At 51.1% G+C, this 27,443-nt stretch overlaps 1 long non-coding RNA gene and 1 pseudogene across 1 annotated transcript; one reads left to right on the top strand and one right to left on the bottom strand.

Moving 5' to 3' along the window:
* The first annotated feature begins 165 nt into the window (after positions 1-165).
* LOC140377881 (GTP-binding protein 2-like) lies at positions 166-27,443 on the top strand (annotated as a pseudogene).
* On the bottom strand, positions 7,334-8,304 carry LOC140377904 (uncharacterized). The gene is made up of 3 exons (XR_011930138.1): positions 8,218-8,304; positions 7,867-7,898; positions 7,334-7,393 (listed from the first exon to the last, which is right to left on the bottom strand). It is a non-coding gene; the product is annotated as an uncharacterized lncRNA (long non-coding RNA).

Below are 27,443 nucleotides of genomic sequence, written 5' to 3'. Positions count from 1 at the left end.
TTTTTTTATTTTTTAAAGTCTATGGGACATTTACTTCCGGTACTAAGACCAGTTTTACTTTTTTAATTCATTTCCGCTGTGGTTTTACTTTGAAATGACACCCGGAACAGGCTCGTGTGGTCGTGATGCTGAGGAGCGAGCATCCCTCCCTCGGTCTCCTCCTCTGCCCGGGATCCGTGCTCCATCCCCGGCTCCATCCCCGGCCGTGAGCCCCGGTCCCCGCTCCAGCTCTGCCCCGGGGCCTCGAGCCTCCCATGGCCGCCGCTCCGCGCTCCTCCTCCGGCCGCTAGTCTCCGCTCACACTCGGCTCCCGGAGCAAGAGGCGGAGGAGGATGGTGGACCTGACCGAGAAGTGCGCCACGAACCCCGGGCCACGGCAGCAGCAGCAGCAGCAGCAGCGGCGCGGCAACGACACCGGGACCGGGACCGGGACCGGGACCGAAGCCGCCAAAAAGTCCAAACGGAGGAAACGAAAACGCGGCGGCAGAAAACGGAATAAGAACAAGAAGAACCGCGCGCCGCCGCCGTTCCTGCCTCCGGAGGTAAAACTGCGGCGCGTCGTAACCGAGTCTGGTCCTGCCGCATAAAGCGCAGCGAAACACGGCTACGTTCCCCATATATTCCGGTTTAAAAGCTACAGTTGTGAACATATCGCACCAAAAACCTTCACCAACTTGTTATTTAAATGAAATGCCAAATGATCCACGTGTAAAGGATGTAAACACACGATCTCTTCCCCCAACAACAACGTCACACTGAATCTCACGCAATATTTAAGCATTTTACTGTGTGCGCGAGAATTTCTCCACGAGGACAAAAGTTTCCTATTGTTTTTTAGGTGTTTCTTATTTAATGAATGAGCCAGCAATAATTCGGCACAAGTTATAATTTATTACAGGACTAAGTGATGCTAGAAAGCCAAAGATTTTAAAATATTGTCCTCGCTGTAAATGGCATTATGCTGGTTTGTTTACTCCTTCAAACGGCTCAAATCCTCCATAAAACACATAAAAACACTTATTATTGTTATTGTATTTCGTTCTGGTCCTGCTGGTTTTATTCCAGAGCCTTGTACTACAGCAAGTCATTGTCAATCTAAAGGTGAGGTTTTCAACGAGCTGCACTATTATTATGAAACTGATGTTAAGTAGTCGGTACGTTTTAAGTTTTCTTCCTATTTCTGTGTTAATTATGATTTTAAACGACATATCAGCATCACAACGTTTATAAAAGTTAATTTGACACAATTTATTTGTATCAATACTGTATTTTTGTGTCTGTTTTGGTTTCCTGAGACGGTGGAACGTGTAAATCCTGTTGTAATCGTACTTGTACTTAAGTAATGAAGTCCTAGTTTATATTATTCTCACAAATTACACGACAATGGAATCGAGAGAAGTAAAAATACACAAACGTTACAGTGTACTGCGTGTATTGCGTGTACTGCTTTTACTGTGTACTGCTTTTACTGTGTACTGCGTGTACTGTGTACTGTGTGTACTGCGTGTCCTGCGTGTACTGTGTACTGCGTGTACTGTGTACTGTGTGTACTGCGTGTACTGCGTGTACTGTGTGTACTGCGTGTACTGCGTGTACTGTGTACTGCATGTACTGTGTACTGCGTGTACTGTGTACTGTGTGTACTGCGTGTCCTGCGCGTACTGTGTACTGCGTGTATTGTGTACTGCGTGTACTGCGTGTACTGTTTACTGCGTGTACTGTGTACTGCGTGTACTGCGTGTACTGTGTACTGCGTGTACTGTGTACTGCGTGTACTGTGTACTGCGTGTACTGCGTGTACTCTGTACTGTGTACTGCGTGTACTGTGTACTGCGTGTACCGTGTACTGTGTACTGTGTGTACTGTGTGTACTGTGTACTGTGTGTACTGTGTGTACTGTGTACTGCGTGTACTGCGTGTACTGTGTACTGCGTGTACTGTGTACTGCGTGTACTGTGTACTGCGTGTACTGCGTGTACTCTGTACTGTGTACTGCGTGTACTGTGTACTGCGTGTACCGTGTACTGTGTACTGTGTGTACTGTGTGTACTGTGTACTGTGTGTACTGTGTGTACTGTGTACTGTGTGTACTGCGTACTGTGTACTGCGTGTACTGTGTACTGCGTGTACTGTGTGTACTGTGTACTGCGTGTACTGCGTGTACTGTGTGTACTGCGTGTACTGTGTACTGCGTGTACTGTGTACTGCGTGTACTGTGTACTGTGTGTACTGTGTGTACTGCGTGTACTGTGTACTGCGTGTACTATGTACTGCGTGTACTGTGTACTGCGTGTACTGCGTGTACTGCGTACTGTGTGTACTGTGTGTACTGTGTACTGTGTTTACTGTGTACTGTGTGTACTGTGTACTGCCTGTACTGTGTACTGCGTGTACTGTGTACTGCGTGTACTGTGTACTGTGTGTACTGTGTGTACTGTGTGTACTGTGTGTACTGTGTGTACTGTGTACTGTGTGTACTGCGTGTACTGTGTACTGTGTACTGCGTGTACTGTGTACTGCGTGTACTGTATGTACTGTGTACTGTGTGTACTGTGTACTGCGTGTACTGTGTACTGTGTTTACTGTGTACTGTGTGTACTGTGTACTGCGTGTACTGTGTACTGTGTGTACTGTGTACTGTGTACTGTGTACTGTGTACTGTGTGTACTGTGTGTACTGTGTGTACTGTGTGTACTGTGTGTACTGTGTGTACTGTGTGTACTGTGTACTGTGTGTACTGTGTACTGTGTGTACTGTGTACTGTGTGTACTGTGTACTGTGTACTGTGTGTACTGTGTACTGCGTGTACTGTGTGTACTGTGTACTGTGTGTACTGCGTGTACTGTGTACTGTGTACTGTGTGTACTGTGTACTGTGTGTACTGTGTGTACTGCGTGTACCGTGTACTGCGTGTACTGTGTGTACTGTGTACTGTGTGTACTGTGTACTGTGTACTGTGTGTACTGCGTTTACTGCGTGTACTGCGTGTACTGCGTGTATTGTGTGTACTCTGTGTACTGTGTGTACTGTGTACTTTGTGTACTGTGTGTACTGTGTACTTTGTGTACTGTGTGTACTGTGTACTGCGTGTACTGTGTGTACTGTGTACTGTGTGTACTGTGTGTACTGCGTGTACTGTGTGTACTGCGTGTACTGTGTGTACTGTGTGTACTGCGTGTACTGTGTACTGCGTGTACTGCGTGTACTGTGTGTACTGTGTGTACTGCGTGTACTGCGTGTACTGCGTGTACTGTGTGTACTGTGTACTGTGTGTACTGTATGTACTGTGTGTACTGTGTGTACTGTGTGTACTGTGTACTGCGTGTACTGCGTGTACTGCGTGTACTGCGTGTACTGCGTGTACTGTGTGTACTGTGTGTACTGTGTGTACTGTATGTACTGTGTGTACTGTGTGTACTGTGTGTACTGTGTGTACTGTGTGTACTGTGTACTATGTGTACTGTGTGTACTGTGTGTACTGTGTGTACTGTGTGTACTGTGTGTACTGTGTACTGTGTGTACTGTGTGTACTGTGTACTGTGTGTACTGTGTGTACTGTGTACTGTGTGTACTGTGTACTGTGTGTACTGTGTACTGTGTACTGTGTGTACTGTGTGTACTGTGTGTACTGTGTGTACTGTGTGTACTGTGTACTGTGTGTACTGTGTACTGTGTGTACTGTGTGTACTGTGTACTGTGTGTACTGTGTACTGTGTGTACTGTGTACTGTGTGTACTGTGTACTGTGTACTGTGTGTACTGTGTGTACTGTGTACTGTGTGTACTGTGTGTACTGTGTGTACTGTGTGTACTGTGTGTACTGTGTGTACTGTGTACTGCGTGTACTGTGTGTACTGTGTACTTTGTACTGTGTGTACTGTGTGTACTGTGTGTACTGTGTGTACTGTGTGTACTTTGTACTGTGTGTACTGTGTACTGTGTGTACTGTGTACTGCGTGTACTGCGTGTACTGCGTGTACTGTGTACTGTGTGTACTGTGTGTACTGTGTGTACTGTGTACTGTGTGTACTGTGTGTACTGTGTACTGTGTGTACTGTGTGTACTGTGTACTGTGTGTACTGTGTGTACTGTGTACTGTGTGTACTGTGTGTACTGTGTGTACTGTGTACTGTGTGTACTGTGTGTACTGTGTGTACTGTGTGTACTGTGTGTACTGTGTACTGCGTGTACTGTGTGTACTGTGTACTTTGTACTGTGTGTACTGTGTGTACTGTGTGTACTTTGTACTGTGTGTACTGTGTACTGTGTGTACTGTGTGTACTGTGTACTGTGTACTGTGTGTACTGTGTGTACTGTGTACTGTGTGTACTGTGTGTACTGTGTGTACTGTGTACTGTGTGTACTGTGTGTACTGTGTGTACTGTGTGTACTGTGATTAAAGCTCAATGTTCTTCTGTTTCAGGCTGAAGAGGGAAACATTGAATACAAGGTAAAGTCACTGTTTACTTTACCTCTAGTATTAGTATTATTTTGTCTTGTGCTATTTGTATTTATGTCTTTTCCCTGTTAAGAATACGAGAGGTTCCGTCTATTGGAGTTATCTGTTCTTTTACTTGTGTTGCAAACCAGGACTAAACCAGGACTAAACCAGGTCTAAACCAGGTCTAAACCAGGACTAAACCAGGACTAAACCAGGACTAAACCAGGACTAAACCAGGTCTAAACCAGAACTAAACCAGGGCTAAACCAGGACTAAACCAGGGCTAAACCAGGACTAAACCAGGTCTAAACCAGGTCTAAACCAGGTCTAAACCAGGACTAAACCAGGACTAAACCAGGTCTAAACCAGGACTAAACCAGGACTAAAGGAGGTCCAAACCAGGACTAAACCAGGACTAAAGGAGGTCTAAACCAGGACTAAACCAGGACTAAAGGAGGTCTAAACCAGGACTAAACCAGGTCTAAACCAGGTCTAAACCAGGTCTAAACCAGGACTAAACCAGGACTAAACCAGGACTAAACCAGGGCTAAACCAGGACTAAACCAGGACTAAACCAGGTCTAAACCAGGTCTAAACCAGGACTAAACCAGGACTAAACCAGGTCTAAACCAGGACTAAACCAGGACTAAAGGAGGTCCAAACCAGGACTAAACCAGGACTAAAGGAGGTCTAAACCAGGACTAAACCAGGACTAAAGGAGGTCTAAACCAGGTCTAAACCAGGTCTAAACCAGGACTAAACCAGGACTAAACCAGGACTAAACCAGGGCTAAACCAGGACTAAACCAGGGCTAAACCAGGACTAAACCAGGTCTAAACCAGGTCTAAACCAGGTCTAAACCAGGACTAAACCAGGACTAAACCAGGTCTAAACCAGGACTAAACCAGGACTAAAGGAGGTCCAAACCAGGACTAAACCAGGACTAAAGGAGGTCTAAACCAGGACTAAACCAGGACTAAAGGAGGTCTAAACCAGGTCTAAACCAGGTCTAAACCAGGACTAAACCAGGACTAAACCAGGACTAAACCAGGGCTAAACCAGGACTAAACCAGGGCTAAACCAGGACTAAACCAGGTCTAAACCAGGTCTAAACCAGGTCTAAACCAGGACTAAACCAGGACTAAAGGAGGTCCAAACCAGGACTAAACCAGGACTAAAGGAGGTCTAAACCAGGACTAAACCAGGACTAAAGGAGGTCTAAACCAGGACTAAACCAGGTCTAAACCAGGTCTAAACCAGGTCTAAACCAGGACTAAACCAGGACTAAACCAGGACTAAACCAGGGCTAAACCAGGACTAAACCAGGGCTAAACCAGGGCTAAACCAGGACTAAACCAGGTCTAAACCAGGACTAAACCAGGACTAAACCAGGACTAAACCAGGACTAAACCAGGACTAAACCAGGTCTAAACCAGGACTAAACCAGGACTAAAGGAGGTCCAAACCAGGACTAAACCAGGACTAAAGGAGGTCTAAACCAGGTCTAAACCAGGTCTAAACCAGGTCTAAACCAGGTCTAAACCAGGACTAAACCAGGACTAAACCAGGACTAAACCAGGGCTAAACCAGGACTAAACCAGGGCTAAACCAGGACTAAACCAGGTCTAAACCAGGTCTAAACCAGGACTAAACCAGGTCTAAACCAGGACTAAACCAGGACTAAACCAGGACTAAACCAGGACTAAACCAGGACTGAACCAGGACTAAACCAGGACTAAACCAGGACTAAACCAGGACTAAACCAGGACTAAACCAGGTCTAAACCAGGACTAAACCAGGACTAAACCTGGACTAAACCTGGACTAAACCTGGACTAAACCAGGACTAAATCAGGACTAAACCAGGACTAAACCTGGACTAAACCAGGACTAAACCAGGACTAAACCAGGACTAAACCAGGACTAAACCAGGTCTAAACCAGGACTAAACCAGGTCTAAACCAGGACTAAACCAGGACTAAACCAGGTCTAAACCAGGACTAAACCAGGACTAAACCAGGTCTAAACCAGGTCTAAACAGGACTAAACCAGGACTAAACCAGGTCTAAACCAGGTCTAAACCAGGACTAAACCAGGACTAAACCTGGGCTGAACCAGGACTAAACCAGGTCTAAACCAGGACTAAACCAGGACTAAACCAGGTCTAAACCAGGTCTAAACGGGACTAAACCAGGACTAAACCAGGACTAAACCAGGTCCAAACCAGGTCTAAACCAGGACTGAACCAGGACTAAACCAGGACTAAACCAGGACTAAACCAGGACTAAACCAGGACTAAAGGAGGTCTAGACCAGGTCTAAACCAGGACTAAAGGAGGTCTAAACCAGGACTAAAGGAGGTCTAAGCCAGGACTAAAGGAGGTCTAAACCCAGACTAAACCAGGACTAAAGAAGGTCTAAACCAGGTCTAAACCAGGACTAAAGTAGGTCTAAACCAGGTCTAAACCAGGACTAAACCAGGACTAAACCAGGACTAAACCAGGACTAAACGGGACTAAACCAGGACTAAACCAGGACTAAACCAGGTCCAAACCAGGTCTAAACCAGGACTGAACCAGGACTGAACCAGGACTAAACCAGGACTAAAGGAGGTCTAAAGGAGGACTAAAGGAGGTCTAAAGGAGGTCTAAAGGAGGTCTAAAGGAGGTCTAAAGGAGGTCTAAAGGAGGACTAAAGGAGGTCTAAAGGAGGTCTAAACCAGGACTAAACCAGGACTAAAGGAGGTCCAAACCAGGACTAAACCAGGACTAAAGGAGGTCTAAACCAGGTCTAAACCAGGTCTAAACCAGGTCTAAACCAGGTCTAAACCAGGACTAAACCAGGACTAAACCAGGACTAAACCAGGGCTAAACCAGGACTAAACCAGGGCTAAACCAGGACTAAACCAGGTCTAAACCAGGTCTAAACCAGGACTAAACCAGGTCTAAACCAGGACTAAACCAGGACTAAACCAGGACTAAACCAGGACTAAACCAGGACTGAACCAGGACTAAACCAGGACTAAACCAGGACTAAACCAGGACTAAACCAGGACTAAACCAGGTCTAAACCAGGACTAAACCAGGACTAAACCTGGACTAAACCTGGACTAAACCTGGACTAAACCAGGACTAAATCAGGACTAAACCAGGACTAAACCTGGACTAAACCAGGACTAAACCAGGACTAAACCAGGACTAAACCAGGACTAAACCAGGTCTAAACCAGGACTAAACCAGGTCTAAACCAGGACTAAACCAGGACTAAACCAGGTCTAAACCAGGACTAAACCAGGACTAAACCAGGTCTAAACCAGGTCTAAACAGGACTAAACCAGGACTAAACCAGGTCTAAACCAGGTCTAAACCAGGACTAAACCAGGACTAAACCTGGGCTGAACCAGGACTAAACCAGGTCTAAACCAGGACTAAACCAGGACTAAACCAGGTCTAAACCAGGTCTAAACGGGACTAAACCAGGACTAAACCAGGACTAAACCAGGTCCAAACCAGGTCTAAACCAGGACTGAACCAGGACTAAACCAGGACTAAACCAGGACTAAACCAGGACTAAACCAGGACTAAAGGAGGTCTAGACCAGGTCTAAACCAGGACTAAAGGAGGTCTAAACCAGGACTAAAGGAGGTCTAAGCCAGGACTAAAGGAGGTCTAAACCCAGACTAAACCAGGACTAAAGAAGGTCTAAACCAGGTCTAAACCAGGACTAAAGTAGGTCTAAACCAGGTCTAAACCAGGACTAAACCAGGACTAAACCAGGACTAAACCAGGACTAAACGGGACTAAACCAGGACTAAACCAGGACTAAACCAGGTCCAAACCAGGTCTAAACCAGGACTGAACCAGGACTGAACCAGGACTAAACCAGGGACTAAAGGAGGTCTAAAGGAGGACTAAAGGAGGTCTAAAGGAGGTCTAAAGGAGGTCTAAAGGAGGTCTAAAGGAGGTCTAAAGGAGGACTAAAGGAGGTCTAAAGGAGGTCTAAAGGAGGTCTAAAGGAGGTCTAAAGGAGGACTAAAGGAGGTCTAAAGGAGGACTAAAGGAGGTCTAAGGAGGTCTAAAGGAGGTCTAAAGGAGGACTAAAGGAGGTCTAAAGGAGGACTAAAGGAGGACTAAAGGAGGACTAAAGGAGGTCTAAAGGAGGTCTAAAGGAGGGACTAAAGGAGGTCTAAAGGAGGTCTAAAGGAGGTCTAAGGAGGACTAAAGGAGGTCTAAAGGAGGTCTAAAGGAGGTCTAAAGGAGGTCTAAAGGAGGTCTAAAGGAGGTCTAAAGGGAGGACTAAAGGAGGTCTAAAGGAGGACTAAAGGAGGTCTAAAGGAGGACTAAAGGAGGTCTAAAGGAGGGTCTAAAGGAGGACTAAAGGAGGTCTAAAGGAGGTCTAAAGGAGGTCTAAAGGAGGACTAAAGGAGGACTAAAGGAGGTCTAAAGGAGGTCTAAAGGAGGACTAAAGGAGGTCTAAAGGAGGACTAAAGGAGGTCTAAAGGAGGTCTAAAGGAGGTCTAAAGGAGGACTAAAGGAGGTCTAAAGGAGGTCTAAAGGAGGACTAAAGGAGGTCTAAAGGAGGTCTAAAGGAGGACTAAAGGAGGACTAAAGGAGGTCTAAAGGAGGTCTAAAGGAGGTCTAAAGGAGGTCTAAAGGAGGTCTAAAGGAGGTCTAAAGGAGGACTAAAGGAGGACTAAAGGAGGTCTAAAGGAGGTCTAAAGGAGGTCTAAAGGAGGTCTAAAGGAGGTCTAAAGGAGGTGTAGAGTGACAGTTGTTTGTGCAGCTGAAGCTGGTGAATCCGTCCTCGTATCGTTTCGAGCAACCTGGCGACGCAGCTGAAGTGGCGTTTGCAGGAAGGTCGAGGAGAAGCCGTGTACCAGATCGGAGTGGAAGACAACGGGCTCCTGGTGGGACTGTCTCCAGGGGACATGGACGCATCGCTCAAGACCCCTGAGCCGCATGGCACACAAGTAAGTCTACCCGACGAGGTTTAGTGGAGATTCCCCTCTCTTCCTCTCTCCCTCTCTCTTCCTCTCTCCCTCTCTTCCTCTCACCCTCTCTTCCTCGCTCCCTCTCTTCCTCTCTCCCTCTCTCTTCCTCACCCTCTCTCTTCCTCTCACCCTCTCTCCCTCTCTTCCTCTCTCCCTCTCTCTTCCTCACCCTCTCTCTTCCTCTCTCCCTCTCTTCCTCTCACCCTCTCTCTTCCTCTCACCCTCTCTTCCTCTCCCTCTCTTCCTCGCTCCCTCTCTTCCTCTCTCCCTCTCTTCCTCTCACCCTCTCTCTTCCTCTCACCCTCTCTTCCTCTCTCCCTCTCTTCCTCTCTCCCTCTCTCTTCCTCACCCTCTCTCTTCCTCTCCTCCCTCTCTTCCTCTCTCCTCTCTTCCTCTCACCCTCTCTCTTCCTCCCACCCTCTCTTCCTCTCTCCCTCTCTTCCTCTCTCCCTCTCTTCCTCTCTCCCTCTCTTCCTCTCACCCTCTCTCTTCCTCTCTCCCTCTCTTCCTCTCACCTTCTCTCTTCCTCTCACCCTCTCTTCCTCACCCTATCTCTTCCTCTCTTCCTCTCACCCTCTCTCTTCCTCTCACCCTCTCTTCCTCTCACCCTCTCTTCCTCACCCTCGCTCTTCCTCTCACCCTCTCTCCCTCTCTTCCTCTCACCCTCTCTCCCTCTCTTCCTCTCACCCTCTCTTCCTCTCACCCTCTCTCTTCCTCTCACCCTCCCTTCCTCTCACCCTCTCTTCCTCTCACCCTCTCTCTTCCTCTCACCCTCTCTTCCTCTCTCCCTCTTCAGGGTGGGTGCAGACATCGCTCTGCTCAGAGAGAGGGAGGTGGACTTCGACTCTGACCAAAACGTGTCTCGTAAAATCGCTGAGGTTTTGGTACGTAAAGTTCCGGACGACCAGCAGGTGAGACCCTTTGTGACCCCTTTGCGACCCTTTATGACTCTTTGTGACCATTTGTAACCCTTTGCGACCCTTTATGACCCCTTTATGACCCTTTGCGACCCTTTTTGACCCCTTTGTGACCCTTTGCGACCCTTTGTGACCCTTTTTTGACCCTCTTGAGCTTTAAAGTCATAATTCTTGCACCTTAAATGTAATGAAAGGTCAGTATAAATCACAGTCTGAATCCGTCCTGGCTCCGGTCTTCAGTTCCTGGACCTGCGCGTGGCCGTCCTGGGGAACGTGGACTCGGGGAAGTCCACTCTCCTCGGCGTCCTGACCCAGGGCGAGCTGGACAACGGGCGTGGCCGAGCTCGCCTCAACCTGTTCAGGCACCTGCACGAGATCCAGACGGGAAGAACCTCCTCCATCAGCTTCGAGATCCTGGGCTTCAACAGCAAAGGACAGGTGCAGGAGGGCGGGTGCAGGAGGGCGGGTGCAGGAGGGCGGGGTCAGGAGGGCGTGGTCAGGAGGGCGTGGTCAGGAGGGCGGGGCAGGAGGGCGGGTCAGGAGGGCTGGAGCAGGAGGGCGGGGTCAGGAGGGCGGGAGCAGGAGGGCGGGGTCTGGAGGGCGGGGTCAGGAGGGCGGGTGCATGAGGGCGGGGTAAGGAGGGCGGGGTCAGGAGGGCAGGTCAGGAGGGCGGGGTCTGGAGGGCGGGGTCAGGAGGGCGGGTGCATGAGGGCGGGGTAAGGAGGGCGGGGTCAGGAGGGCAGGTGCAAGAGGGCGTGTGCAGGAGGGCAGGGTCAGGAGGGCGGGGTCAGGAGGGCAGGGTGCATGAGGGCGGGAGCAGGAGGGCGTGGTCTGGAGGGCGGGTCAGGAGGGCGGGAGCAGGAGGGCGGGGTCTGGAGGGCGGGGTCAGGAGGGCAGGTCAGAAGGGCGGGTGCATGAGGGCGGGGTCAGGAGGGCGGGTGTAAGAGGGCGGGGTCAGGAGGGCGGGTGCAAGAGGGTGTGTGCAGGAGGGCAGGGTCAGGAGGGCGGGGTCAGGAGGGCAGGGTGCATGAGGGCGGGGTCAGGAGGGCGGGTGCAAGAGGGCGGGGTCAGGAGGGCGGGTGCAAGAGGGCGTGTGCATGAGGGCGGGAGCAGGAGGGCGTGGTCAGGAGGGCGGGTCAGGAGGGCGGGTCAGGAGGGCGGGAGCAGGAGGGCGGGGTCTGGAGGGCGGGGTCAGGAGGGCAGGGGCATGAGGGCGGGGTAAGGAGGGCGGGGTCAGGAGGGCAGGGTGCATGAAGGCGGGAGCAGGAAGGCGGGTGCAGGTGGGCGGGTGCAGGACTAATCCCCGCCCTCTCCTGCTGCAGGTGGTGAACTACAGTGAGTCCCGCTCCGCAGAGCAGATCTGTGAGAACTCCTCAAAGATGATCACGTTCATGGATCTGGCCGGACATCACAAGTATCTGAAGACCACCATCTTTGGACTGACCTCCTACTGCCCCGACTTCGCCCTGCTCATGGTGAGCGCCAGCACCGGCATCGGTAAGAGACTAAAGCGGGACTAAAGCAGCACTAAAGAAGGACTAAAGCAGGACTAAAGCAGGACTAAAGCAGGACTAAAGCAGCACTAAAGCAGGTCTAAAGCAGGACTAAAGCAGGACTAAAGCAGGACTAAAGCAGGACTAAAGCAGGACTAAAGCAGGTCTAAAGCAGGTCTAAAGCAGGACTAAAGCAGGACTAAAGCAGCACTAAAGCAGGTCTAAAGCAGCACTAAAGCAGGTCTAAAGCAGGTCTAAAGCAGGACTAAAGCAGGACTAAAGCAGGTCTAAAGCAGGACTAAAGCAGGACTAAAGCAGGACTAAAGCAGGACTAAAGCAGGTCTAAAGCAGGACTAAAGCAGCACTAAAGCAGGTCTAAAGCAGGTCTAAAGCAGGACTAAAGCAGGACTAAAGCAGGTCTAAAGCAGGTCTAAAGCAGGACTAAAGCAGGACTAAAGCAGGTCTAAAGCAGGTCTAAAGCAGGACTAAAGCAGGACTAAAGCAGGTCTAAAGCAGGTCTAAAGCAGGACTAAAGCAGGACTAAAGCAGGACTAAAGCAGGACTAAAGCAGGTCTAAAGCAGGACTAAAGCAGGACTAAAGCAGGTCTAAAGCAGGTCTAAAGCAGGACTAAAGCAGGACTAAAGCAGGACTAAAGCAGGACTAAAGCAGGACTAAAGCAGGACTAAAGCAGGTCTAAAGCAGGACTAAAGCAGGACTAAAGCAGGTCTAAAGCAGGACTAAAGCAGGACTAAAGCAGGACTAAAGCAGGACTAAAGCAGGTCTAAAGCAGGACTAAAGCAGGACTAAAGCAGGTCTAAAGCAGGTCTAAAGCAGGACTAAAGCAGGACTAAAGCAGGACTAAAGCAGGTCTAAAGCAGGACTAAAGCAGGACTAAAGCAGGACTAAAGCAGGACTAAAGCAGGACTAAAGCAGGTCTAAAGCAGGTCTAAAGCAGGACTAAAGCAGGTCTAAAGCAGGTCTAAAGCAGGACTAAAGCAGGTCTAAAGCAGGACTAAAGCAGGACTAAAGCAGGTCTAAAGCAGGTCTAAAGCAGGACTAAAGCAGGACTAAAGCAGGACTAAAGCAGGTCTAAAGCAGGTCTAAAGCAGGACTAAAGCAGGACTAAAGCAGGACTAAAGCAGGACTAAAGCAGGACTAAAGCAGGTCTAAAGCAGGACTAAAGCAGGACTAAAGCAGGTCTAAAGCAGGACTAAAGCAGGTCTAAAGCAGGACTAAAGCAGGACTAAAGCAGGACTAAAGCAGGTCTAAAGCAGGACTAAAGCAGGTCTAAAGCAGGTCTAAAGCAGGACTAAAGCAGGACTAAAGCAGGTCTAAAGCAGGTCTAAATCAGGACTAAAGCAGGACTAAAGCAGGTCTAAAGCAGGACTAAAGCAGGACTAAAGCAGGTCTAAAGCAGGACTAAAGCAGGACTAAAGCAGGACCAAAGCAGGACTAAAGCAGGACTAAAGCAGGACTAAAGCAGGTCTAAAGCAGGTCTAAAGCAGGACTAAAGCAGGACTAAAGCAGGACTAAAGCAGGTCTAAAGCAGCACTAAAGCAGCACTAAAGCAGGACTAAAGCAGCACTAAAGCAGGTCTAAAGCAGGACTAAATTAGGTCTAAAGCAGGACTAAAGCAGGACTAAAGCAGGACTAAAGCAGGTCTAAAGCAGGACTAAAGCAGGACTAAAGCAGGACTAAAGCAGGACTAAAGCAGGTCTAAAGCAGGTCTAAAGCAGGACTAAAGCAGGTCTAAAGCAGGTCTAAATCAGGACTAAAGCAGGTCTAAAGCAGCACTAAAGCAGGACTAAAGCAGGACTAAAGCAGGACTAAAGCAGGTCTAAAGCAGGACTAAAGCAGGACTAAAGCAGGACCAAAGCAGGACTAAAGCAGGACTAAAGCAGGACTAAAGCAGGTCTAAAGCAGGTCTAAAGCAGGTCTAAAGCAGGTCTAAAGCAGGTCTAAAGCAGGACTAAAGCAGGACTAAAGCAGGACTAAAGCAGGACTAAAGCAGGTCTAAAGCAGCACTAAAGCAGCACTAAAGCAGCACTAAAGCAGGACTAAAGCAGCACTAAAGCAGGTCTAAAGCAGGACTAAATTAGGTCTAAAGCAGGACTAAAGCAGGACTAAAGCAGGACTAAAGCAGGACTAAAGCAGGACTAAAGCAGGACTAAAGCAGGACTAAAGCAGGACTAAAGCAGGTCTAAAGCAGGACTAAAGCGGCACTAAAGCGGCACTAAAGCGGCACTAAAGCGGGACTAAAGCGGGACTAAAGCGGGTCTAAAGCAGCACTTAAGCGGGACTAAAGCGGGACTAAAGCGGGTCTAAAGCGGGACTATCCATCCATCCATCTTCTGCCGCTTTATCCGGGGCCGGGTCGCGGGGGCAGCAGTCTGAGCAGGGACTCCCAGACTTCCTTCTCCCCAGACACTTCCTCTAACTCCTCCGGGGGGATCCCGATGCGTTCCCAGGCCAGCCGAGAGACATAGTCTCTCCAGCGTGTCCTGGGTCTTCCCCGGGGCCTCTTCCCGGTGGGACATGCCTGAAACACCTCCCGAGGGAGGCGCCCAGGAGGCATCCGGAACAGATGCCCGAGCCACCTCAACTGGCTCCTCTCGACGTGGAGGGGCAGCGGCTCTACTCCGAGCTCCCCCCGTGTGGCCGAGCTCCTCACCTTATCTCTAAGGAAGCGCCCAGCCACACGGCGGAGGAAACTCATTTCGACCGCTTGTATCCGCGATCTTGTTCTTTCGGTCACTACCCAAAGCTCATGACCATAGGTGAGGGTAGGAACGTAGACCGACCGGTAAATAGAGAGCTTTGCCTTTCGGCTCAGCTCCCTCTTCACCACAACGGTCCGATGCAGCGACTGCATCACTGCAGCCGCTGCACCGATCCGCCTGTCGATCTCACGCTCCATCCTTCCCTCACTCGTGAACAAGACCCCGAGATACTTGAACTCCTCCACTTGGGGCAAGGACACCCCACCCACCTGGAGAGGGCAAGCCACCTTTTTCCGGTCGAGAACCATGGCCTCGGATTTGGAGGTGCTGATTCTCATCCCAGCCGCTTCACACTCGGCTGCAAACCGTCCCAGTGCATGTTGCAGGTCCGGGTTTGATGGAGCCATCAGGACAACATCGTCTGCAAACAGCAGAGATGAGATCCTGTGGTCCCCAAACCGGACCCCCTCCAACCCCTGACTGCGCCTAGAAATTCTGTCCATAAAAATTATGAACAGAACCGGTGACACAGGGCAGCCCTGGCGGAGTCCAACATGCACTGGGAACAGGTCTGACTTACTGCCGGCAATGCGAACACAGCTCCTGCTCCGGTCATACAGGGACCGGACAGCCCTGAGCAAAGGGCCCCGGACCCCGTACTCCCGGAGCACCCCCCAAAGGACACCCCGAGGGACACGGTCGAAAGCCTTCTCCAGATCCACAAAGCACATGTGGACTGGTTGGGCAAACTCCCATGAACCCTCGAGCACCCGATGGAGGGTATAGAGCTGGTCCAGTGTTCCACGACCGGGACGAAAACCACTCTGCTCCTCCTGAATCCGAGGTTCGACTATCGGTCGGATTCTCCTCTCCAGTACCTTGGAATAGACCTTACCCGGGAGGCTGAGGAGTGTGATCCCTCTGTAGTTGGAACACACCCTCCGGTCCCCCTTCTTAAACAGAGGGACCACCACCCCGGTCTGCCAGTCCAGAGGCACGGTCCCCGAACGCCACGCGATGTTGCAGAGACGTGTCAACCAAGACAGTCCTACAACATCCAGATACTTTAGGTACTCAGGGCGGATCTCATCCACCCCCGGAGCCCTGCCACCGAGGAGTTTGCGAACAACCTCAGTGACTTCAGCTTGGGTGATGGATGAGCCAGCCTCCGAGTCCCCGGTCTCTACTTCCTCTTCGGAAGACGTGACTGAGGGATTAAGGAGATCCTCAAAGTATTCCTTCCACCGTCCGACGACATCCCCAGTCGAGGTCAGCAGGCCTCCACCCGCACCGTAAACGGTGTTTGTGAGACACTGCTTCCCCTTCCTGAGGCGCCGGACGGTTTGCCAGAATTTCTTTGGTGCCGACCGATAGTCCTCCTCCATGGCCTCCCCGAACTCCTCCCAGGCCCGGGTTTTTGCCTCTGCGACAGCACGAGCCGCGGCTCGCTTGGCCTGCCGATACCCGTCGATGACCTCCGGAGACCTACAAGCCAGAGTGGCCTGATAGGCCTCCTTCTTCAGTCTGACGGCATCCCTTACTTCCGGTGTCCACCACCGGGTTCGGGGGTTGCCGCCACGACAGGCACCGGAGACCTTGCGACCACAGCTCCGAGCAGCCGCATCAACAATGGAGGCGGAGAACATGGTCCACTCGGACTCAATGTCCCCAGCCTCCCCCGGGACATGGGAGAAGCTCTCCCGGAGGTGCGAGTTGAATACCCTACTGACAGAGGGCTCCACTAGACGTTCCCAACAGACCCTCACAATGCGCTTGGGTCTGCCAAGTCTGTCCGGCTTCCTCCTCCGCCAGCGGATCCAACTCACCACCAGGTGGTGATCGGTTGACAACTCTGCCCCTCTCTTCACCCGAGTGTCCAAGACACGCGGCCGGAGGTCTGATGACACGACAACAAAGTCGATCATTGACCTCCGGCCTAGGGTGTCCTGGTGCCACGTGCACTGATGGACACCCTTGTGCTTGAACATGGTGTTCGTTATGGACAATCCGTGGCTAGCACAGAAGTCCAATAACTGAACACCGCTCGGGTTCAGATCGGGGAAGCCGTTCTTCCCGATCACCCCTCTCCAGGTGTCACTGTCATTGCCCACGTGGGCGTTGAAGTCCCCCAGTAGAACAACGGAGTCCCCGGTCGGTGCACTGTCCAGTACCCCTCCCAAGGACTCCAAGAAGGCCGGGTACTCTGCACTGCTGTTCGGCCCGTAGGCCGCCACAACAGTGAGAGACCTGTCCCCCACCCGAAGGCGGAGGGACGCGACCCTCTCGTTCACCGGGGTAAACTCCAACACGTGGTGGCTGAGCTGAGGGGCTATCAGCAAGCCCACACCAGCCCGCCGCCTCTCCCCGCGGGCAACACCAGAGAAGTGGAGCGTCCAGCCCCTCTCGAGGAGATGGGTTCCAGAGCCCAAACTGTGCGTGGAGGTGAGGCCGACTATATCTAGTCGGTATCGCTCAACCTCCCGCACAAGCTCAGGCTCTTTCCCCCCCAGCGAGGTGACATTCCATGTCCCCAGGGTTAGTCTCTGTGTCTGGAGATCTGGTCGCCGAGGCCCCTGCCGTCGACTGCCGCCCAGATCTCTCTGCACCGGCCCCTTATGGATCCTCCTGCGGGTGGTGGGCCCACGGGAGGGCGGCCCCACGTCGCTCTTTCGGGCTGTGCCCGGCCGGGCCCCGTGGGGTAAGACCCGGTCACCAGGCGCTCGCCATGGAGCACCCATCCCAGGCCTGGCTCCAGGATGGGGCCCCGGTGACGCCGATCCGGGCGACGTGAACTGCCTTGATTGTGTCGTCGTCATAAGAGGCTTCTGAAAGCGGGACTAAAGCGGGACTAAAGCAGGTCTAAAGCAGGTTAAACCGGGACTAAAGCAGGATTAAAGCAGGTCTAAAGCAGGACTAAAGCAGGATTAAAGCAGGTCTAAAGCAGGTCTAAAGCAGGTCTAAAGCGGGACTAAAGCGGGACTAAAGCGGGACTAAAGCGGGTCTAAAGCGGGTCTAAAGCGGGACTAAAGCGGGACTAAAGCGGGACTAAAGCGGGACTAAAGCGGGTCTAAAGCGGGTCTAAAGCGGGTCTAAAGCGGGTCTAAAGCAGGTCTAAAGCAGGTCTAAAGCAGGACTAAAGCAGGTCTAAAGCAGGACTAAAGCAGGACTAAAGCAGGACTAAAGCAGGACTAAAGCAGGACTAAACCGGGACTAAAGCGGGACTAAAGCAGGTCTAAAGCAGGTCTAAAGCAGGTCTAAAGCAGGTCTAAAGCGGGTCTAAAGCGGGACTAAAGCGGGACTAAAGCGGGACTAAAGCGGGTCTAAAGAGGGACTAAAGCGGGACTAAAGCGGGACTAAAGCGGGACTAAAGCGGGACTAAAGCGGGTCTAAAGCGGGTCTAAAGCGGGTCTAAAGCAGGTCTAAAGCAGGTCTAAAGCAGGACTAAAGCAAGTCTAAAGCAGGACTAAAGCAGGTCTAAAGCGGGACTAAAGCGGGACTAAACCGGGACTAAAGCGGGACTAAAGCAGGTCTAAAGCAGGACTAAAGCAGGTCTAAAGCAGGTCTAAAGCAGGTCTAAAGCCGGACTAAAGCAGGACTAAAGCGGGACTAAAGCGGGTCTAAAGAGGGACTAAAGCGGGTCTAAAGCGGGTCTAAAGCGGGACTAAAGCGGGACTAAAGCGGGTCTAAAGCGGGTCTAAAGCGGGTCTAAAGCGGGTCTAAAGCAGGACTAAAGCAGGACTAAAGCGGGACTAAAGCGGGTCTAAAGCGGGACTAAAGCAGGTCTAAAGCAGGACTAAAGCAGGACTAAAGCAGGACTAAAGCAGGTCTAAAGCAGGACTAAAGCAGGACTAAAGCAGGTCTAAAGCAGGTCTAAAGCAGGTCTAAAGCAGGTCTAAAGCAGGTCTAAAGCAGGACTAAAGCAGGACTAAAGCAGGACTAAAGCAGGACTAAAGCAGGTCTAAACTCAGCTGGTCTTCCTCTTCTCTCTCAGCGGGCACGACCCGGGAGCACCTGGGCCTGTCCATGGCTCTGAAAGTCCCGGTCTTCATCGTGGTCAGTAAAGTGGACGTGGTCAGTCGAGCGGCCGTGGAGCGGACGGTCCGACAGCTCCAGCGACTCCTCAAACAACCGGGATGTAACAAGGTCCCGGTGGTCATCAACGGGACGGACGACGCCGTGATGGCAGCGCAGCAGTTCAGCCACGGAACCAGGTCTGGACCAGGACCGGACCGGACCAGGACTGTGACTGGACCAGGACCGGACCAGGACCGGACCAGGACTGTGACTGGACCAGGACCGGACCGGACCAGGACTGTGACTGGACCAGGACCGGACCAGGACCGGACCAGGACTGTGACTGGACCAGGACCGGACCCGGATCAGCGTGACGATCTGACCTTGTTTGTCCTCCTCGTCCCTCAGCGTGACGATCTGACCTTGTTTGTCCTCCTCGTCCCTCAGCGTGACGCTCTGACCTTGTTTGTCCTCCTCGTCCCTCAGCGTGACGCTCTGACCCTTGTTTGTCCTCCTCGTCCCTCAGCGTGACGCTCTGACCCTTGTTTGTCCTCCTCGTCCCTCAGCGTGACGCCGATCTTCACCGTGTCCTCGGTCTCTGGACAGAGTCTTGACCTCCTCAAAGTCTTTCTGAACGTTCTTCCTCCTCTGAGCAACAGCAAAGAGCAGGAGGAGCTCATGCAGCAGCTCACCGAGTTCCAGGTCTGCCACGCCTTCTCCACACCACGCCCACACCACGCCCACACCACGCCCACACCACGCCCTCACCACGCCCACACCACGCCCACACCACGCCCACACCACGCCCTCACCACGCCCACACCACGCCCTCACCACGCCCACACCACGCCCACACCACGCCCTCACCACGCCCACACCACGCCCACACCACGCCCTCACCACGCCCTCACCACGCCCACACCACGCCCACACCACGCCCACACCACGCCCACACCACGCCCTCACCACGCCCACACCACGCCCTCACCACGCCCTCGCCACGCCCGCGCCACGCCCACACCACGCCCTCACCACGCCCACACCACGCCCTCACCACGCCCACACCACGCCCTCACCACACCCTCACCACACCCTCACCACGCCCTCACCACACCCTCACCACGCCCGCACCACGCCCTCACCACGCCCTCACCACACCCTCACCACGCCCGCACCACGCCCTCACCACGCCCTCACCATTCCCGCACCACACCCTCACCACGCCCGCACCACACGCCCTCACCACACCCTTACCACACCCTTACCACGCCCTCACCACGCCCGCGCCTCGCCACGCCCTCACCACGCCCTCACCACGCCCTCACCATGCCCGCACCACACCCTCACCACGCCCGCACCACGCCCTCACCACGCCCTCACCACGCCCTCACCACACCCTCACCACGCCCGCACCACGCCCTCACCACGCCCTCACCATGCCCGCACCACACCCTCACCACGCCCGCACCACACGCCCTCACCACACCCTTACCACGCCCTCACCACGCCCGCGCCTCGCCACGCCCTCACCACGCCCTCGCCACGCCCTCACCACGCCCTTACCACGCCCTCACCACGCCCGCACCACGCCCTCACCACGCCCTTACCACGCCCGCACCACACCCGCACCACGCCCGCACCACACCCACACCACGCCCGCACCACGCCCTCACCACGCCCGCACCACATCTTCTCCACACCACGCCCGCTTTACCGTCCTAAACTCTCACGTTCCTTTCAACATTAATTTCCTCGTGAAGAGTTCAGAAGAGCTTTACACAACTTTGACCTTTTTGACCTCTGGTGTTTCAGGTGGACGAGATCTACTCGGTCCCAGACGTGGGCACGGTGGTGGGAGGCACCCTCTACAGGTGAGACGTGGTAACTGCGCCGACAAAAGCGTCATCTTCATCTTTAAAGTTCTGACGGCACAAAAAGCGCGTTTTTGCCCATTTTTGATCGAGTGCAAATGTCGTCACACACACACTGTCTCAGTCAGGCGTTCCTTCATCACGATTTGTGTTAGCGCTCCATCTACTGGCAGCAGAGGGAATTACCATGGGGAAATAAACAAAAGCAAGTCCCGACACACTTGTAATGAAGGCGATTTGAGTCAGAAATGCTCAGTGTGTCAGTGTTGTGTTAAGCGTGTGTGTGTGTGTTGCAGTGTCGTGTTAAGCGTGTGTGTGTTGCAGTGTCGTGTTAAGCGTGTGTGTGTTGCAGTGTCGTGTTAAGTGTGTGTGTGTGTGTTGCAGTGTCGTGTTAAGTGTGTGTTGCAGTGTCGTGTTAAGCGTGTGTGTGTGTGTTGCAGTGTCGTGTTAAGCGTGTGTGTGTGTGTTGCAGTGTCGTGTTAAGCGTGTGTGTGTGTGTTGCAGTGTCGTGTTAAGCGTGTGTGTGCGTTGCTGTGTCGTGTTAAGCGTGTGTGTGTGTTGCTGTGTCGTGTTAAGCGTGTGTGTGTGTTGCTGTGTCGTGTTAAGCGTGTGTGTGTGTTGCAGTGTCGTGTTAAGCGTGTGTGTGTGTTGCTGTGTCGTGTTAAGCGTGTGTGTGTGTGTGTTGCAGTGTCGTGTTAAGCGTGTGTGTGTGTGTGTGTGTGTTGCATTGTCGTGTTAAGCGTGTGTGTGCGTTGCTGTGTCGTGTTAAGCGTGTGTGTGTTGCAGTGTTGTGTTAAGCGTGTGTGTGTGTGTTGCAGTGTCGTGTTAAGCGTGTGTGTGTGTGTGTGTGTTGCAGTGTCGTGTTAAGCGTGTGTGTGTGTTGCAGTGTCGTGTTAAGCGTGTGTGTGTTGCAGTGTCGTGTTAAGCGTGTGTGTGTGTGTTGCAGTGTCGTGTTAAGCGTGTGTGTGTGTTGCTGTGTCGTGTTAAGCGTGTGTGTGCGTTGCTTTGTCGTGTTAAGCGTGTGTGTGTGTGTTGCAGTGTCGTGTTAAGCGTGTGTGTGTGTGTGTTGCAGTGTTGTGTTAAGTGTGTGTGTGTGTGTTGCAGTGTCGTGTTAAGCGTGTGTGTGTGTGTTGCAGTGGCGTGTTAAGCGTGTGTGTGTGTGTTGCAGTGTCGTGTTAAGCGTGTGTGTGTGTGTGTTGCAGTGTCGTGTTAAGCGTGTGTGTGTGTGTGTTGCAGTGTCGTGTTAAGCGTGTGTGTGCGTTGCTTTGTCGTGTTAAGCGTGTGTGTGCGTTGCTGTGTCGTGTTAAGCGTGTGTGTGTGTTGCTGTGTCGTGTTAAGCGTGTGTGTGCGTTGCTTTGTCGTGTTAAGCGTGTGTGTGTGTGTTGCAGTGTCGTGTTAAGCGTGTGTGTGTGTGTGTTGCAGTGTTGTGTTAAGCGTGTGTGTGTGTGTTGCAGTGTCGTGTTAAGCGTGTGTGTGTGTGTTGCAGTGTCGTGTTAAGCGTGTGTGTGTGTGTGTGTTGCAGTGGCGTGTTAAGCGTGTGTGTGCGTTGCAGTGGCGTGTTAAGCGTGTGTGTTTGTTGCAGTGGCGTATGCAGAGAGGGGGAGCGTCTGGTCGTGGGCCCCACAGACCAGGGCCGGTTCCTGAGGCTCAGAGTCGGGAGCATCCAGAGGAACCGCTCGGCCTGTCGTGTGCTGCGCGCTGGACAAGCCGCCACACTCGCCCTGGGCAACTTCGACCGCTCGCTGCTGCGCAAGGTCAGCACACACACACACACACACACACACACACAGACACACACACACACACACACACACACACCTACACACACAGACACACACACACACACACACACACACCTACACACACCTACACACACACACCTACACACACCTACACACAGACACACACACACACAGACACACACACACCTACACACACACACCTACACACACCTACACACAGACACACACACACACAGACACACACACACCTACACACACACACCTACACACACCTACACACAGACACACACACACACAGACACACACACACCTACACACAGACACACACACACACACACACACACACACACAGACACACACACACACACAGACACACACACCTACACACAGACACACACACACACCTACACACACACAGACACACACACACACAGACACACACACACACCTACACACAGACACACACACACAGAGACAGACACACACACACAGAGACAGACACACACACACAGAGACAGACACACACACACACACACACAGACAGACACACACACACAGAGACAGACACACACACAGACACACACACACACACACACACCTACACACAGACACACACACACACAGAGACAGACACACACACAGACACACACACACCTACACACAGACACACACACCTACACACAGACACACAGAGACACACACACACACACACACACACACACACACACACACAGACGACTGGAGTTACAGGTTTTACACTAGCCTTTATTTAACCAGTTAAGAACCATTTAGACCTCTTTACTGAGCGGGCCTGGGCAGAATCAGCTGCAAACAGAATAAAAACATTTACACGTCTAAAATAAACAGGAGTGAGCGAGTATATAAAAGATTACAAAAAAGAAAAGGTTTGAGAAACTACAAAATGGTCCAATCGTCTTCTAAAGTATCTGTTCATTCACAGAATTCACTTTATTTCTGGATTTACACGGGACATTGTAACTCAGAGGCAGATCTCTCTTTCTCCCTCATGAAAGTTGCACCTAAACAAACACAACGCAAATGTTGAGATCTAATTCTGACCTGATTTATTCAAGTTTGAAGTCCACAAAATGAATTCTTTGTCTAGAAGCTTTCAGTGACCACACTTCAACCTTTTGGGAAACGCAGAATATTTGGTTAAAAATCTACTGTAGAAATAACGTTCCGACTGTTGAATACTAAAGTAATTGCTAGTTGCTTGAGAATGCAAAAAAAATACAATGTTTGTGTTGTGCTTTTGGGCAGGGCATGGTGATGGTGAGTCCTAAAATGAACCCAACCATCTGCTGCGAGTTTGAAGCCGCCATCGTGCTTTTGTTCCACGCCAAAACATTCCGCCGCGGGTTCCAGGTCACAGTTCACGTGGGGAACGTGAGGCAGACGGCAACGGTGGAGAGACTGCAAGGAAAGGTACGGATTCTGACCCACAACCTGCAGGAAAACCCCTCAGATCAGGAGTCAAACCCACAACCTGCAGGAAAACCCCTCAGATCAGGAGTCAAACCCACAACCTGCAGGAAAACCCCTCAGATCAGGAGTCAAACCCACAACCTGCAGGAAAACCCCTCAGATCAGATGTTTCGTGTTCAGTGTCATTGTTCATGTTTCGTGTTCAGTGTCATTGTTCATGTTTCGTGTTCAGTGTCATTGTTCATGTTTGGTGTTCAGTGTCATTGTTCATGTTTCGTGTTCAGTGTCATTGTTCATGTTTCGTGTTCAGTGTCATTGTTCAGTGTCATTGTTCATGTTTCGTGTTCAGTGTCATTGTTCATGTTTAGTGTTCAGTGTCATTGTTCATGTTTGGTGTTCAGTGTCATTGTTCATGTTTGGTGTTCAGTGTCATTGTTCATGTTTAGTGTCATTGTTCATGTTTCGTGTTCAGTGTCATTGTTCATGTTTAGTGTTCAGTGTCATTGTTCATGTTTCGTGTTCAGTGTCATTGTTCATGTTTCGTGTTCAGTGTCATTGTTCATGTTTCGTGTTCAGTGTCATTGTTCATGTTTAGTGTTCAGTGTCATTGTTCATGTTTCGTGTTCAGTGTCATTGTTCATGTTTCGTGTTCAGTGTCATTGTTCATGTTTCGTGTTCAGTGTCATTGTTCATGTTTCGTGTTCAGTGTCATTGTTCATGTTTCGTGTTCAGTGTCATTGTTCATGTTTCGTGTTCAGTGTCATTGTTCATGTTCAGTGTCATTGTTCATGGTTCGTGTTCAGTGTCATTGTTCATGTTTGTATGATGCAGTCTCAATCACGTTTAAAAACGGACACAGAATTCTTAGTTCTGGGACAGGAAGTTAGCTTGTGGCTCTGGAATGGCTTTGTCTTGCTTAGCTTAGCTTAGCTTAGCTTAGCGTCGCTAGGCCAGAGATGAGTCCGCGCTCATGGACCTCCTCAGACGGAAACTCGAATGGAACAGACTTGTCTTTCGGACTTACCCCTGCGGGTGAAGTGCTTTTGCGCCGTGGCTTCAGCCAATCAGCACGCAGCCAATCAGCACGCAGCCAATCAGCACGCAGCCAATCAGCACGCAGCCAATCAGCACGCAGCCAATCAGCACGCAGCACAATCAGGACGCAGCCAATCAGCACGCAGCCAATCAGCACGCAGCCAATCAGCACGCAGCCAATCAGCACGCAGCCAATCAGCACGCAGCCAATCAGCACGCAGCACAATCAGCACGCAGCCAATCAGCACGCAGCCAATCAGCACGCAGCCAATCAGCACGCAGCCAATCAGCACGCAGCACAATCAGGACACAGCCAATCAGCACGCAGCCAATCAGCACGCAGCCAATCAGCACGCAGCCAATCAGCACGCAGCACAATCAGCACGCAGCCAATCAGCACGCAGCCAATCAGCACGCAGCCAATCAGCACGCAGCACAATCAGCACGCAGCACAATCAGCACGCAGCCAATCAGCACGCAGCACACTCAGCACGCAGCCAATCAGCACGCAGCACACTCAGCACGCAGCCAATCAGCACGCAGCCAATCAGCACGCAGCCAGAGCTTGATATATTGTTCAGAATTAACCACAATAGTTACAAAGGTAAAATGATCCACAAGACAAGTTATAAAAGGGTGAAATGAACATGTAGAACACAATAACATGACGTACAGTGAAGTCACTTGTGGACGCCGTCTGTGACCAGATGATTTGGACTAAAATCAGTCTTTTTAGCGTTTGAGCTTTTGTCTTGGAGAGAAAACGACTCTTTGAGTTCATTTGAATCCAAAAGAAGTCATTTCCACCGTTCAAAGTGTCTGTTTGTTTGCTCACGTTCTCTGCTCCTGCAGACGTCATAAATCATACGGGACTTTGTTAGTGATAATTCCTGTGTGGTGACATTCCTGTCACCATGGCAACATGAAGTGGTCATCTGCATATGCCACAGTGATTAGGATATTTTCAGGTGTAAACAGGAGTGACCCTCATTCGTCCTGGAGACTTCATTGTAGAAAAAGAGCTGTGAATTCAGCTGAATCTGTTTCTACAGTATCTGGTTTTGTCATTTATTAGGCCCGAGCGCCACAAGGGAAAATGGAACATTACTAAACGAGCGCTTTACACGAGGATGTAATGGTGGGATGTAAAGCTCATGAATCTGTTCCGTCTCCTGCAGGTTCCGTTCATATAAAATAACATTCTTCCTGTTTAGAGGGCCAAAAACACAAAGTACCCATCGCTTCTTCTTCTTCTTCTTCTTCTTCATCTTCATCTTCATCATCATCATCATCATCATCATCATCATCATCATTCTGGTTATTTCCCTTTTCTAAATAAAAAATTGGCCCCAAATGTACAAAATAAACATTGAGAGATTGGAAATTGCCCCTAAACAATCGAATCCTAGGATCATGAAATTTGGCGCAGAGGAAGATGGCGACAAGAGAAGTCAAAAATATTACTACGGCGACGCCGTCCGCCCAACCAAATGTCGGCCATCTTGGATCAACATGTTCTAAGCGTGACTCGAGAGTTTTTCCAAACGTCGTACTTTTACAAACTCCTCCCCCTCAGGGCGCTGGCCAGAAGAAGCCGAAATTGTGTGAAAATGGTGTTTTGAGGAGTGGGACATCAAACGTTATTCAAATGACTTTCTCTGTCACGGTCTCTGAGCGGCGAAACCGCCAACTGTAGCTAGAATTTAGGAAATTTCCCTGCCGTTTGTGCAGATAAAATTCGAACTGCGTCAAATTTGAATCAGTTGTTAAACCCTTTGCCCTAAATGTATTTGAAGTGAAACGAATGTATTTGGCGCCACAGCGCCCCCTACAGAGGGACATGAACTGTTATATGGAGGTCAAATGTTTCATTTTTCAAAATTTTACAAAATTTTGCACAAAATTCCATTTTGGCACCGCAATCAAAAAAGTCAATGAGACCCATGTCGTATTGTTGGGGCGTAACCGTAGCGATGACAGAAACCTCCCGTGTCATTCCAATGGGGAAATGGGCAGAACTCTGACATGTTTATACTTTAGACTTTTACAAACTCGTTAGACTCATTATCTCATCTTCAGGAGTCCATCAAAGGCAGCGCCGCGAACCTCTCCCTTCATATGTAAAGCCAAGGGGAGAATTCAGGTGTAACAAAAGGTCAACCCCCCCTCCCCCTCCTCTTGCGGTGGCGTGGTGAGGGCCGATCATCGCCGCTTGCGGCTATATTTAATTCTCTTATTGTTTGTTTTAGTCAGCAAAAAACAGACATAAAGTGACGTGACAGAGGAGTGGGAGGGCATCTGATGATCTGGTGCTTTTGCTGTTCCAGGAGGAGCTTCGGAGCGGCGAGCGCGCTGAGGTTCACTTCCGGTTCCTCAAACACTCGGAGTATCTGCGCCTCGGGGCCAAACTCCTGTTCAGGGAGGGCGTCACCAAAGGCATCGGCCACGTGACCCGACTGCTGCCCGGACCGGCCCAGAACCAGAACCAGAACCGGGCCCAGAACCAGAACCAGGACCGGGCCCAGAACCAGAACCAGAACCAGAACCAGGACCAGGACCAGGACCAGGACCCGAGCCGAGACCAGAACAAACTCCAGTCCAACCGGAACCAGAGGCAGGAGGTTTAGAACGGACTGAAAACAAGACTTTAAAACGCTCCGATTATGTTCACCAGTGTTTCTGTTCTGTGCCTCGCTCTCCCCAGACGCTTCATCCTCCTGTTAGTTCAAAGAGAGAAACAATTTGACCAAAACTCAAGCAGAGTTAAAGTCTG

This window comes from Eucyclogobius newberryi, unplaced genomic scaffold (assembly GCF_026437365.1).
Source record: "Eucyclogobius newberryi isolate DKJ021-1_F unplaced genomic scaffold, fEucNew1.0.hap1 SCAF_4, whole genome shotgun sequence".
NCBI lineage: Eukaryota > Metazoa > Chordata > Actinopteri > Gobiiformes > Gobiidae > Eucyclogobius > Eucyclogobius newberryi.
Note: the sequence above shows the minus strand (reverse complement) of the source record. Positions and strands in the feature narration are given on the sequence as shown.